Genomic DNA, 13,279 nt, shown 5'->3' on the forward strand with positions numbered 1-13,279 from the left:
GAGAATATAGCAGTTGCACCAGTATTGGTGGTATGATAGTCACATTTGCATATGTAAAGTATAACACTCCATAAGCAAATAGTATGACCCAATTTTAGGTGGTGATCTATATGTTATTGCTGGTTCCTCTGCAAGAATAAATACTGAATGCTTCTAGGCATTTACAGTAACCACAGTAAATCCATTTCAATAATGATGAATTCCTGAGAAAATAATGTAATAGAATCAACGGGTTCTATCAAAGTGTAATTTTATCATAAACTACAAGTTCCACCACGTTAACACATACATTCCAACATGTTTTGGACAGTATTTCTGAGGTTGGAATTCTCAGCAAGTATACTAGGTGGTTCCTATTTCAACATCCAGACAGTGATAGCCATTTGTAGGTGGAAAATTAGTTATCAACTGTGCCTTGCTTTTTCTTTACTTGAGTCTCTCTCTCTCTCTCTTTTTTTACACATACACACACGCGCACACACACACACACACACCACACACCACACATATATACATATATATATCAATTTTTGGATATAAAAATAATTCTCAATAAATTCACAACACTAATTGAATTGAGATGATATAAAGTTGTTGATTATTTTTAATAAAGTCTGGAGATCTAACATTAGTTGTAGCTTGTTTATTTCTTCATTACTAAATAAGAAATTCCAAGTTATGTCTTTTCATCTTTTCATTAATAAATAGCCACTATGTAATATCTACCCATCCATATATATTATGAACTATCTGAACTACTCCTTATAATTATGGGGTAACCAGCCAAATACAACTGTTGAATATACAGCTTATTGTATATGTTATGAAGTTAGTGTTTAAAATTATGAGTCAATTAGTCAAAATGCCATGGGTTATATGACTCATTGTAAGATTAATAAAGTAATATATGTCTTCCTATAATCCAGTTACTGGTATTAAATAATATTGAAGCTACTTTCCAAGCAAAACTTCCCCATGAGTTTGTTTTTGTCTTGGTTGAGAACTGGTTCTTTTGAGATAAAGCCACCAACTCAGCACGTGTTTTTATTTTCTCTCCTGAATGGTTTTGTTCAACTTAAAATGACTGTTCCTAACAGCAGGTGCTCTCTTCTTTGTTTCAGATTATACTGAACATGCTTTTGGTGTTCACAAATACTGAAAATCAACTATAAAAATGCTGGATGAAAAAGAACTATATCCATATGGTAGGAAGATAAAATTTTACTTCTAACTCATATCTTCTCTAAAGAAGATTCTTCATTATACATTATACATTCAGTCTTTTAGGAAATCCTTGGATATATTTTCAAAACATATCCAGAAAGAGAAAGCAGCTATAACATTTGACTGGATCTCTTATTATGAGTAAAATAAAATCTTTAACACCTATTAATCTTATACATGTATGACAGCTGTGATTTTACCTTTCTTTTTTTAAAATTAATTTTAACAGCTTTGGAGGTCCTCCACTGAGATATCCAGTGGGTTCAACTGACAAAGCAAGGCAAAATTTATCGTGTAGGAATGTACTTCACGGGAAATTTTCTTCTACATATGTTTTGTCTTGGTTCCCAGAGATGAATCCATAATAACAATAGGATTTTGCTAACTTTGTTTTTCTGATTTCAGTTTTCCTCTCTACTAATTCCACGGCTCTTATGTTTTGGGCTCATTTTGCCCAATAAATTATTCCCCCTTATTGACAGGAATGATTTGGGAATTTAAGGTCTGACCATTTGGTGATATCTATAAGTGGGTTCATTGTTTATAGAGACCTGTTCTCTGTTAGGTGAGAGACAATAGAGAATCTAGTTGTTAGTCTTTATCTGTTTGTGTGCTTGTCAACACTGACCTCAAATAAATTAAGAATTTTGTGGCCACTGGGAAAGAGAACAGCTCTTTGATATCTAGACTGTATATAAGTGGAATAATGGCCATGCAACCAAAGCCATACATGGAATGTCATATTTGAGAATGATGCTCACATAACCACCCCAAGCTACAAAGATGCCATAAGCCTTTACCCCAAATGTGTCAGAGATGGAAGATACTACTCTCCTATTAGAAGAAACAAATACATTTGGAAAAAAACATTTTTGGATAGGATAACAGAGACTGTCCTCTTCAGAGAACAGGGTAGTGAAATATATTTTGTTCACATAAACTGCAATTTTCTTTTTTTGTTTTTTCTTTTTTTGAGATGGGGTCTCGCTCTGTCACCTAGGCTAGAGTGCAGCAGCGTGATCATGGCTTACTGCAGCGTCAATCTCTTGGGTTTAAGCGATCCTCCCATCTCAGCCTCCTGAGTAGCTAGGACCACTATCACACACCATCACACCTGGCTAATTTTTGCATTTTATTATTATTATTTTGGTAGAAACGAGGTTTCACCATATTGCCCAGGCTGGTTTGAAACTTCTAGGCTCAAATAATCCACCAGCTTTGGCCTCCCAAGGGTGAGAATCTTACAGGAGTGAGCCACCACACCAGCCTGAAATTTTCATTAAAAAGAACTTCCCTTCCAGGAAGGGATGAAGGAGGACTTTTAGCCCAGTAGAAATGACAGCCCAAAGAGACAGAGCCCATAGCATGGGTGAGGGTGAGCTGTGGTATCTCGAAACCTAGACACCTGTTGGTGGAGCCAGCTTGGGAACACAGGCTAATTGGGAAGTATGGAAGGAGGATGCTTCAGACACTATTGACTTTTTCAGTGTTGCTAGGACCTCTGTTCCTGTTTATGAACCACTTGCTTGTTATGGTTGGAATGTTTGTGTCCCCTCCAAAACTCATGTTGACATTTAATCTCAGGTGAAACAATATTATGAGGGAGGGCCCTTAGGAGGTGATGAAGTGCCCTATAAAAGGCCTGGAGGGGGCGAGTTACCCCTCCATCCCTTCATGTAAGGACACAACATCATCCTCTGGAGGATGCAGCAACAGGGCACCATCTTGGACACAGAGAGCTGCCTTCACTAGACACTGAACCTGCTGGCACCTTGGTCTTGGACTTCCCAGCCTCCAGAAGTGTGAGAAACAAATTTCTATATTTATGAATGACCCAGTCTGTGTTATTTGTTTATAACAGCACAAATGGACAAAGATGCTGCCCCTTCTCCAAAAATTCAGGTCCTCAAAATCTGTGTGAAGGCTGCAGGATGTGGCTTTTGTTACTTTGCTTTGCTTAAGAAGGGAGAGTGGTCTACAATCACGGCACCGTTTACCTCCAAGCTCTGCCTGGGCCTAGATTCCTCATTGTGTGACTGTCATGTTATCTTCAGTGTCCACACCACTCAGAGACAACTTTGGTTTGAATGGGGCCTGGCCTGGGCTTTTTTCAGAGGCTGACATTGATTTGGCATTAGCAGGGCACCTTACTGGCTTTTGTTTTCTCTCTTGGGATGTATCCACTGAGACAAATGACTCATCCATTCTCTGAATTTAGTTTTTTGAGGAGCCTGTCTTCTTTGGGGCAGAAATTGGGACACATTGCTCACCAGGGTCTCTCTCTTCCTATGAACTTTGCAGGAAAGTGCTTTCCCTCTAGTGTGTGAAGTCCCCAATCCTGTGTCCAAATTCTGGATTCTTTACTAATTGGATACGGCTATTATAGGATTCCCATTTTTTTTTCACTTTGCTGTAAATTGGTATCCCAGATCTTTCAGGAGGGCCTGAAACTTAGGGCATTCGAGCTCTTGCTACCCAAGGGTACTTTCTATGTACTCTAAGTGGATCTATAAAACATGGGAAGGTGCCATATCCCCACAGTGTATGCTATGGGGATGAGGCTGTGAGCCATTAGCAAATTTTCTGGGTCAGTGGGCACTTAAGTGGTACGATCATGAGCCCGGCTGTCAGACTGTGCCTCTGTTTAGAGTTTTAACTAAGAAGAAAGATGGTCTTCAGGGCATGATTTCCGGAGATCTTGGACTGCCAATAATGGTACAAAGTATTTCTTGGTTATTATAGCCCTTAGACTACCCAAATTGTCATTGAATATTTGGGAGATTCTAAGCTAATTAGTTCTCAGAGTGCTTAATTTATTTGATTTTCTGGTTTTGTTTTATGAGGCATGTGGGACTCCATAGCCTTAATTATGCCATATCCTTGGAACCATTGGTCCTTGAAGGCACCTCTAACTTCACCTCGTAGCTCTAGTCTCTGAAGCACGCCTCTGCTATGGCTGGAGTCCGTCCCCTGGGGCACAATTCCGATTCTTATTCCTGGGTTCACGATCTGCTGTTGTTTAACTTATAGTTAGCTCTGGGTTGCCCTTTTGGCCCCCATTTTAGTCACATTCTGCCAGGTTCTGTCTTAGTTGTAGTGTGTGAGAGGTGACAATATTTACTATGTGCAGAGATGTATTTTCCGTCTGCCCTAACCTAATGAGTCTATGCAAGGCCCTTGCAAATATCAAAGCAGGACCACCTTGTGCCACTAGCCTTGCTTACCCACAGGAGAGGACTAGATGCCACATTTTTCTCCCATAATTATCTGTTTTCTCTCAGCTCAGATTTTGAGTCTGCCTCTGAAACATGGGTTTCTGAGTAGGGAAAGGTGGCATGGTGAAAAGGCCAGGATTGAGATGTTCTCTTTTGACACCATGGTTTTATGGATTCAAGGACCATGAGAAGTGCACCCCACTTCTGCCACTTGTGAAAGCAAATCAAGTGGGTTTTAAAATGACAGCAAGAATGAAAAGGGAGAAAAAAAAAGTGGGTTTCCCTACTTGTCAAGTGCCTGGATCAAGGAAGGATCAAGGAGGCTTTCTGAGCCCCTTGATTGGTTATCTTTTGAGCCCTTCCCCAGTTCATTCCCTATGTGAAATTTTCTGCATCTTCTAAATAGAATTTTCCTGGGTGCATCAGTACAATCCACTTGAGATCCTTGTTGCTCTGGCCCTTCGACATGGAAGTCCTTGAGAGTCCATATTTACCTTTCAATTGAGAGGTTCCTAATAATTTATCTTTAGGCTGCATCAGCAAGAGTCTCTAGGATGCTGTAGGCCTGGTCCTTCTCTTGTTCTGTGAGCTTATGTTGAAGGCCGTGTCCAAGTTCCTTCCTCATTCCCTTGCTGAAAACAAATTCTTCAGGAAAGATAGAGACTAGGACATATGATGAGAAGGTCAGGCTGTCCTGGGGAAGATTGGGAGCTGGAGGCATGGAGGCTTCCAAAGATCTCTGGGCCTCAATAGGTAAATAAAGTCCAGAAATCTTTTAGCTATTTCTGCTGCAGTGCCATTTCAGGTGTAGAATTTCAGGTTGGGTGAGCAACTATACTTGTTTCTGGGTTCCAGGGAGGGATACTCTCTAGGCCTTAATCTGAGAAGGAGAGAGGGTTGAAATCTGGCCTCTCAGGTTATCTCTGAGCCAGATAGAAAGGCAGTAATTAGGGCAAAGTTGCAGAAAGATGATGGAGCTGGGCCTTGGCGTGGGATACAGGTTGCAGCTGAGGAAGCAGTAGGAATTCTTTAGCCTGCATTAGTCTTTGGATGGCAATGGGCTTCACATTGATAATAAAACAAAGGGAGACTCTCTTGGGGAACAGCTGCCACAGACTAAGACTGTAAGCTACAAAGACTTCCCTGTGGCCTCCTAAGAGAGTTAACTTTACTTGCGCTGCAAATCATGTCCCAAGTTCTTGATATTTGGGAGATGCTATGTACACTGCAGCTGCTCTGCTTCCCCTTCAGTGCTCTGGAGGGACTGAGGATTTTGCCCTGTTCATCATTAAGTAATTCTATGGAATTCAGAAAATTCAGCCAATAACCTGGCCTGAGATGTTTTGGAAATGACCTTTCCTTCTTTTTTTGTTTTCCAAAATCTGAAAATCCAGTTTCTTTTTGACTCATGTCTTCAAATGCTTATTGACATCCAGGCTAAAAAAGAAAAGGTTGCCAGCTTCCACATGCGGGGTGTGCCCAGGCAGGGGTCTGTGATGTGTGGAGAGAAAGATGCTCTTGACGTAAAACACAGTGCAAGGAGTTAGGGAGGAACAAGTCCTTCACCGATGCCTGCCGCTAGAAGGCTGACCTGGAAGTTGGAGTCCATGCCTGTGTACCTTCAAACAGAAGAGGCTAACCAGCTGAAGAACTCGGCAGATCTCTCTGGGATGGTACTCAGTGCAATAACAGGCACAACAAATTGAGTTAAGGTGTATATAGTAGTGCTGGGATAGAGAGGGTCAGTGTTGTAGTACGTCAGATAAACGAATCAGTTTGATCCATGGAATGGGCTGATGGTTGAGAGACACTGATACCCCGAGAGAGGAGTCAGGCAAGGCCATATTCCTCTCACCTCTATGTTGACCCTGAAAAACAGTAACAAAAACAAAAAAATGAGGGACTGGAGCCCCATTCTGACTTTCCTCTCTCTCAGCAACATGGCGCTCTTCATTATTCATGAAAAATACAACTTTCCATAGAACTCTGTGTCCATTCCTGTGTTATTCATTTTTTAAAGTGACTGAAATATTTTCTAATGTTCTTTGTAAAACTCAAATAACGAACTTTCAGTGAGTGATTCTCAGGTGACTATCTAGTCAGTAACCTTCTGCCAAGGATGGATGCCAAATTTTAGACCTGTGGTTACCAGAGGTAAGTTTTTATCATCTGATCCGATGACTTTAGAGACTCATCATTGCTCCTCAAATCAGTTGTGACACAAAGGCTTGGACCAGTGTCTCCTCATACAGGAAGGTGATGATGAACAATTGCTGTGAGACTCTGCTTTCCTGCAGATACACTGTGCTTTCTTAATAGTCCATTTCAAGGTCACTGAATCAGTGTTTGAGATTCTACCCCAGAGTCCTCTGTGAGTTTATGTGTGAGCATTGGCAAGAAGCCTTCTGCCCCGCTCTAACCTTTGCCCTGCTCAGTCTGTTCCACTAGAAGGATAATGGTCAAATATTTCCTGAGACATTTCATCTCATTGATTTAGTAAAATTCAAAGAAGAGTAGAAATGACAAGAGTCAATCTAAGCAGTTGGGTGGATCTAGGGTTCCCACATCTGACTTTTGTGTGTGTGTGTGTGTGTGTGTCTTTGTGGGTTTTTTTTTTTTCTGAAATATTGATTAAAAAAGAATTTTTCTAGGGGAAGCACAAAAACCGAAGGAGGTGTCCTACACTACACAGGGAAAATAAAATAGATAAAATGCTTCAAAAAGTTGAGCTGGAGTTCTGCTGTGGGCTTAAAGGGTCTTTAGGAGCTAGAGAGATTTCTCCATTTTTTTTTTTTTTTCTGCAGCACATTACTTCCTTTAGAACTGGGTACTGAATGTGAATACTCTAGTCTGTAGTTCCAGGCCAGCATCTCAGAGCTATGGGAAAGTCTGCTTGGGTGGTGGGTGGGAGGGCAATAAAAGATGAAGTTATAGGACCCCCGTTCTCCATTCATCCTAGCAGATCTCACCATCCATCCTCAGCCTATTACATTTCTACAGCTTTGTTTGGGCTTGATATTTTCTAAATTCAACCTTGCAGCATAGTGCGTACATTGGTGTATGGTTTGGGGTCAGGACTTTATGCGTGTGCGCACACACACACACACACACACAAATATATATCTCATAGACACACACACCCCTACCTTAGTACAATTTTTTATATAGTTCACATATATCCATATATCAGCTGGGTTGGTCTTTATGTCTGAAGTTCTTGACTTTCACCTCACCAATTCAAGGCCCTTGAAAGTCTTGAGTTTTCAAGGAATTTTTGTGATTTCACAGTGCTTGACTCTCTCAGAATCTCCTCTATCCTCATCTCAAGCTTAGTGGCATAATGTACTTTTGTTTTTGTTTGGTTTTGAAGAGATGGGGTCTGTCTTGCTATGTTGCCCAGGCTGGCCTTGAACTCCTGGGCTCAAGCGACCCTCCTGCCCCAGCCTTCCTAGTAGCTGTGACTACAGTCACGTGGAACCATGCCCAACTTATAATGTATTTTTTTTTTTTTTTGAGACGGAGTCTCACTCTGTCGCCCAGGCTGGAGTGCAGTGGCGCGATCTCGGCTCACTGCAAGCTCCGCCTCCCGGGTTCACGCCATTCTCCTGCCTCAGCCTCCCGAGTAGCTGGGACTACAGGCGCCCACAACCGCGCCCGGCTAATTTTTTGTATTTTTAGTAGAGACGGGGTTTCACCGTGGTCTCGATCTCCTGACCTTGTGATCCGCCCGCCTCGGCCTCCCAAAGTGCTGGGATTACAGGCGTGAGCCACCGCGCCCGGCCTATAATGTATTTTTAATGTGTGTGTGTGTGTGTGTGTGTGTGTGTGTGTGTGTTTTGGCATTAACCCAGACATAGAACTCAACTACCAGACCATTCTCAAATTTACCCAAAATAATCTGTTTTCACAAGAAAACCATTACTGAGCAGTGTAGCCCCTACATTAAAGATTTTCTAAGTGATACAAGCTGGAGAAAGGTGGGAGCACACCCCATAACAAATAATTTTAAAAGCCATTCTTAGTAATTGTCCTCTACGTTCCCTTTGGGCTGCTTTGACCAGAGACCTCTCAAACCTCCCTTCTCTACTCATGTGGTGCTGCCACTAGGTTGATCCCTCTCTTCCATGACACCTCTGGCCCTCAAATATTTAAATTTTTTTCTTACCTAGTCATACTGGGCAATTCAGGTCTTCCAAGTTCATGCCCCAAACTGCATACAACTGAATTGGAAAGTGGGTGAGGTTATCTATTTAACAAAATTCTGCTGCTTGTGAGAGCAGTTGGAGTTATACAGAGCAATAATTTGATTTGTTTTGAGCCACACACATGTTTACTTACTCTGTGAATGGCTTACTGATTTTTCTTTTCTACTTTCTAACTTTACACCAAAACCACTATTAGCTCCCCGCCACATAAAAAAAATAAATAATGAGGTCAAACATTTATTGTTGTGGTGGGTGACGTAGTGTGGGTGTGAGAGTGTGTATGTGTGTTTTGTCATGTACTAGTGTGGTTGTGAGTGTGGATGTGTGTTTTGCCATGTGATCCAGGCATATAACAGACTTCTAATACAGCTTTACTATTAAGATGACAACTGCTGAAATTCAGTACTGCCTTTTGCCCTCGCTCTGATTTCCTTATTTCTCTCTTAGTGCATCAGCCTTGGGAATACCCAATCTTTCCCTCACTTAAGGTGCATCTTTACTGGAGTTGACAGCTTCTTTCTTTGCCCATATTCTCCTGCAACACAAGTTTCTCCATAGTTCCATCCCCCGAGAAAACTTAGACTTCAAGCTGCACCCCCTTATCTATTATCTCTTCAGTACAGAATTTCTTTCTTTTTGGAAAATTCCCTCCACATATCCTAGCATCTGCGGCATTGTCATTTATGGACTGATCTGGCTCTGACTTGTCCTAAAGCCTCAGTACTCTTCTATTAAAACACACACACACACACACACACACACACACACACACACACACACACAATAAAACACTTCTAAGTTTGAAGGAGAAGGGGGAAAAAACACTTCTGATAAAGAACATCAGAGTGATAGAAGGGACTATAAAAATGACTCATCAACTTTATTCTTCAAAAGTATAAGTATAGTGAAAGAAAAAAATGCTGGAAAGGTTTACTGTTTAAAGGATACTATAATAAAGAGATGTGAAAACTAAGTGCAGTATGCAGCGGTAGACTGGATCTTGAAGTGGAAGATATACAATGTTAAAAGGAATATTACTGGGTGAATTAACAACATTGAAACACAGCCAGCAGATTAGATAACTGTTCAGTACAAATATAATCATGCACCATATAATGATGTTTCTGTCAATAATGCATCACATATGCATGACTAAGGCCCCTATAATATTATAATACTATATTTATACTGTATCTTTCTATGTTTAAATATGTTTAGATACACAAATACCATTATGTTACAGTTGCCCACAGTATTTGGGACAGTTACATGCTATACAGGTTTGCATGTATAACCTGTATACAATATATATACAATACAATGTATAACTTATATACTGTTTGCAAGTATAACCTAGGAGCAATATGCTATCCCACCTAGCCTATGTGTGTAGTAGGCTGTATCATCTAGGCTTGTGTAAATACACTCTGTAATATTCCCACAATGATGAAATTGCCTAATGATACATTTCTCAAAACACATCCTTGTTGTTAAGTGATGTGTGACTGTTTTCAGTTCAATGAAGTTAGTAACTGTACTATGGGTATATAAGAAAATGTCCCTGTTTAGAGGAAATACTGAAATATCTAGATACAAGGCTCATCATCATGTTGTCTGTCTCAAATGTTCAGGGAAAATAATTATATGTATAATTATAGAAAGTGAATTGGGCCAGGCATGGTGGTTCATGTCTGTAATCCCAGCACTTTGGGAGGCTGAGGCAGGAGGATCACTTGAGCCCAGGAGTTTGGGACTAGCCTGGGCAACACAAGGAAATCCTATCTCTTGAAAAAAAAAAAAAAAAATTAGCCAGGTGTGGTGGTGTGCTCCTGTAGTCCCAGCTCCTCAGGAAACTAAGGACCAAAAATCACTTGAGCCTGAGAGGTTGAGGCTGGAGGAAACCATGATCGCACCACTGCACTCCAGCCTGGGGGACAGAGCGAGACCCCATGTCAACAGAAAAGAAAGGAAAGAAATCAAATGGGATACAATGTTATATTTAAAGAAGAGTTTAATATGATGACTTGACCAGGGATATTCTTTATGGTACTGTACTCGCAACACATCGCTGGGTCTTTGGAAACTTGTCATTTCTCTTTCACCATAATAACCTCAGTTGAATCAATTTACTTCAATTCAAGTGTGTGGAGCACTTCAAGGTGAAATGGGAAGAGTACTGAACTTGGTCTCCAAATTTCTGAATTTTGTCCTGGTTCTGCTATTTACTTGCTATTTGACTTGTACTAAATAAATTTACCTCTTTGGATCACAAAAAAAAAAAAAAAAAAAAAAAAAAAAAAAAAAAAAAAAAAAAAGAATAAATTGTTATTGGTTGAATTGTGTCCTGCCAAAACAGATATATTGAAATCCTCACCACCAGTCCCTCAGAATATGACTTTATTTGTAAATAGGATTGTTGTATGTGTAATTAGTTTAGATAATGTCATACTGGAGTAGAGTGGGCCCCCAACCCACTATGATTGGCATCATTATAAGGCAAGGGCCATGCGAAGATTGACAGGCAGGCACAATGCCATGTGAAAACAGAGGCAGAGATTGGAGTTATGGAGCTGCAAGCCGAGGAATGCCAAAGTTTGCTAGCAAACCACCAGAAGCCGTGAAGAAGTTTTCATGACAAATTTTAGAGGGAGCATGACCCTGCTCACACCTTGATTTCAGACTTCTAGCCTCTGGAACTGTGAGACAATAAACTCTTGTTTTAAGCCACCCAGTTTGTAGTATTTGGTTGCTGCAATACTGGAAACTAGATAGGAGATTTAGGTGTATTCTTTACTGTTCCTAGCAATTTTTAGTTTGGAAATTTTTGAAAATTACTAGAAAATACTTGAAGTTACTTGAAAATTTAAAAAATTTAAATGGACACACACTCTCCTCTCTCTCTCTCTTTCTCTGTCTCTGTCTCTGTCTCTGTCTCTTTCTCAGAAATAGGCAGCCTTTTACCACCTCCGCATCTACCAATATCTCTGTTGTGCTACTTTAATACCTTTTGCCAGCTCTCCTGCATTTCATTGTTCTCCACTCCCATCACTATGGTCTAGTCTCTGCATAGTGTGATCTTTTTAAATTGTGTATCAGGTCATAGCACTTCTCTGTTCAAGTCTTGCAGTGATCCTCCATTTCACCCTGAGCATAAGCCAAAGTCTTTACAATAACTTACAGATTTTTACTTAATGTGGGCCTATAATTTCTTCTACTACTGCTATTCCTCTTACTTTTTCCAAACCACAGTGGCCTTGAATATGTTAGGCATGAACATGTGTTTTACATTTTACTTTCTCTGGATCTTCTGACTACCAAGTCACCTCCTTAACCCTTTTAATTCCTTCACATCTTTGCTCAAATTGTATCCCATTGAATCTATGCAGATACCCCTTTCCCCGGAATCCCTCCAATAGTACCATTTTCCTTTACCGTCCTATGTTTCCTTCATCGCACTGTTTTCATTGCTTATTTACTGTTTTGGATTTTCATTGGGCTGTTCCCACTATAATATGAATTCCTCAATAACAAGGGTCATTTTTGGTTGTCTTCTGCTATATCTGAAGTACGAAGTGTACAGTGGATGCTCAGTAATTATCTGTTGAATGAATGCCACTTTAAATGGGACTGTCTTAAATCAGACTATATTCATTGATAGGAAATTTTTTAAGTAAATGAAAATTTAGTTATCCTTTCTTTCTCTAGTCACATCTAACTATCTAGAGGAGGGTAACTTACAAGTTACCTGCTTAAATGTGTGTGACACTTCTCACCCTATCCCCTTGCTTCTGCTTTCACCATGTGACCTGCCTGCTCCTGCTTCACCTTCTGCTATGAGTAAAATCTCTCTGAGGCCTCCCCAGAAGCCAAGTAGATGCTGGTGCCATGCTTATATGGCCTGCAGGACCAGGAACCCATTAAAACTATTTTCTTTATAAGTTATCCAGCCTCTACTTAGTCTGTTTCATGTGAAATAATCTTTCATTTTGTTTAAAAATGTATGGCTATCTTAGTGATTGTTTGCAATCATGGCTAATTGTCAAGTATTGATTTCTTAGGGTAGAATTTTAAAAAATGCAATAGAAGCAGAATTCTCGCTGTGTTTTGTAGAGACCAATGTGGCTCTTCAGTCATCCCTCCAAGCCTGCATTATTATAAAAAGTAAATGCCTTTTTAGGGGAGCTACTTCTTTAGTCTTATTAATGGCTACCCGCATCTGTTCCGACTCTCGCTCGCTAGTTGTTTCTTTTACTTACATTCCATGAAATGGGAACATTATTAGGAAGTTTTTGGCCACAGGTAAAAGTACACACTGACTCATCAGGCTTAAATGTGATCAGCTTTATTATTGTACTTAAAGAGAACCTCTATTGGGCTGAATGTTTCTCTCAATTAGCCAGTAAACGTTCCCCATAACGTTTCACAGACGTTTTCATGTGCTCTTATTGGCTGGGATTGTGTCATATGCTTTTATTCAAACCAATTATTGGTAAGCGGAATGGAGTAATCAGGATTAGTTTATACCAAGTATTGGCAAACTTTTTCTGTAAAGGGCCAGAGGGTAAGTACTTTAGGCTTTGCAGGCAATACAGTCTCTGTTGCAGTTAGTCAACTTTGCCAGTAGTATAGTTTGGT

The 13,279-nt window shown here is 40.3% G+C and overlaps 1 protein-coding gene across 9 annotated transcripts in view; it reads left to right on the top strand.

The window, feature by feature from the left end:
- Positions 1-13,279, top strand: part of LOC105477607 (contactin 4) — a 1,037,214-nt gene that overhangs the window by 148,700 nt on the left and 875,235 nt on the right. For 2 of the 9 annotated variants that reach the window (XM_071092103.1, XM_071092099.1), the window contains exon 2: positions 1,122-1,205. The exons of the other annotated variants lie outside the window; for them this stretch is intronic. The gene's annotated coding sequence lies outside the window, so the exon portion shown is untranslated. The remainder of the gene's footprint in view (positions 1-1,121; positions 1,206-13,279) is intronic. 9 annotated transcript variants of the gene reach the window in all.

This window comes from Macaca nemestrina, chromosome 2, assembly GCF_043159975.1.
Source record: "Macaca nemestrina isolate mMacNem1 chromosome 2, mMacNem.hap1, whole genome shotgun sequence".
In the NCBI taxonomy this organism is placed as follows: Eukaryota; Metazoa; Chordata; class Mammalia; order Primates; family Cercopithecidae; genus Macaca; species Macaca nemestrina.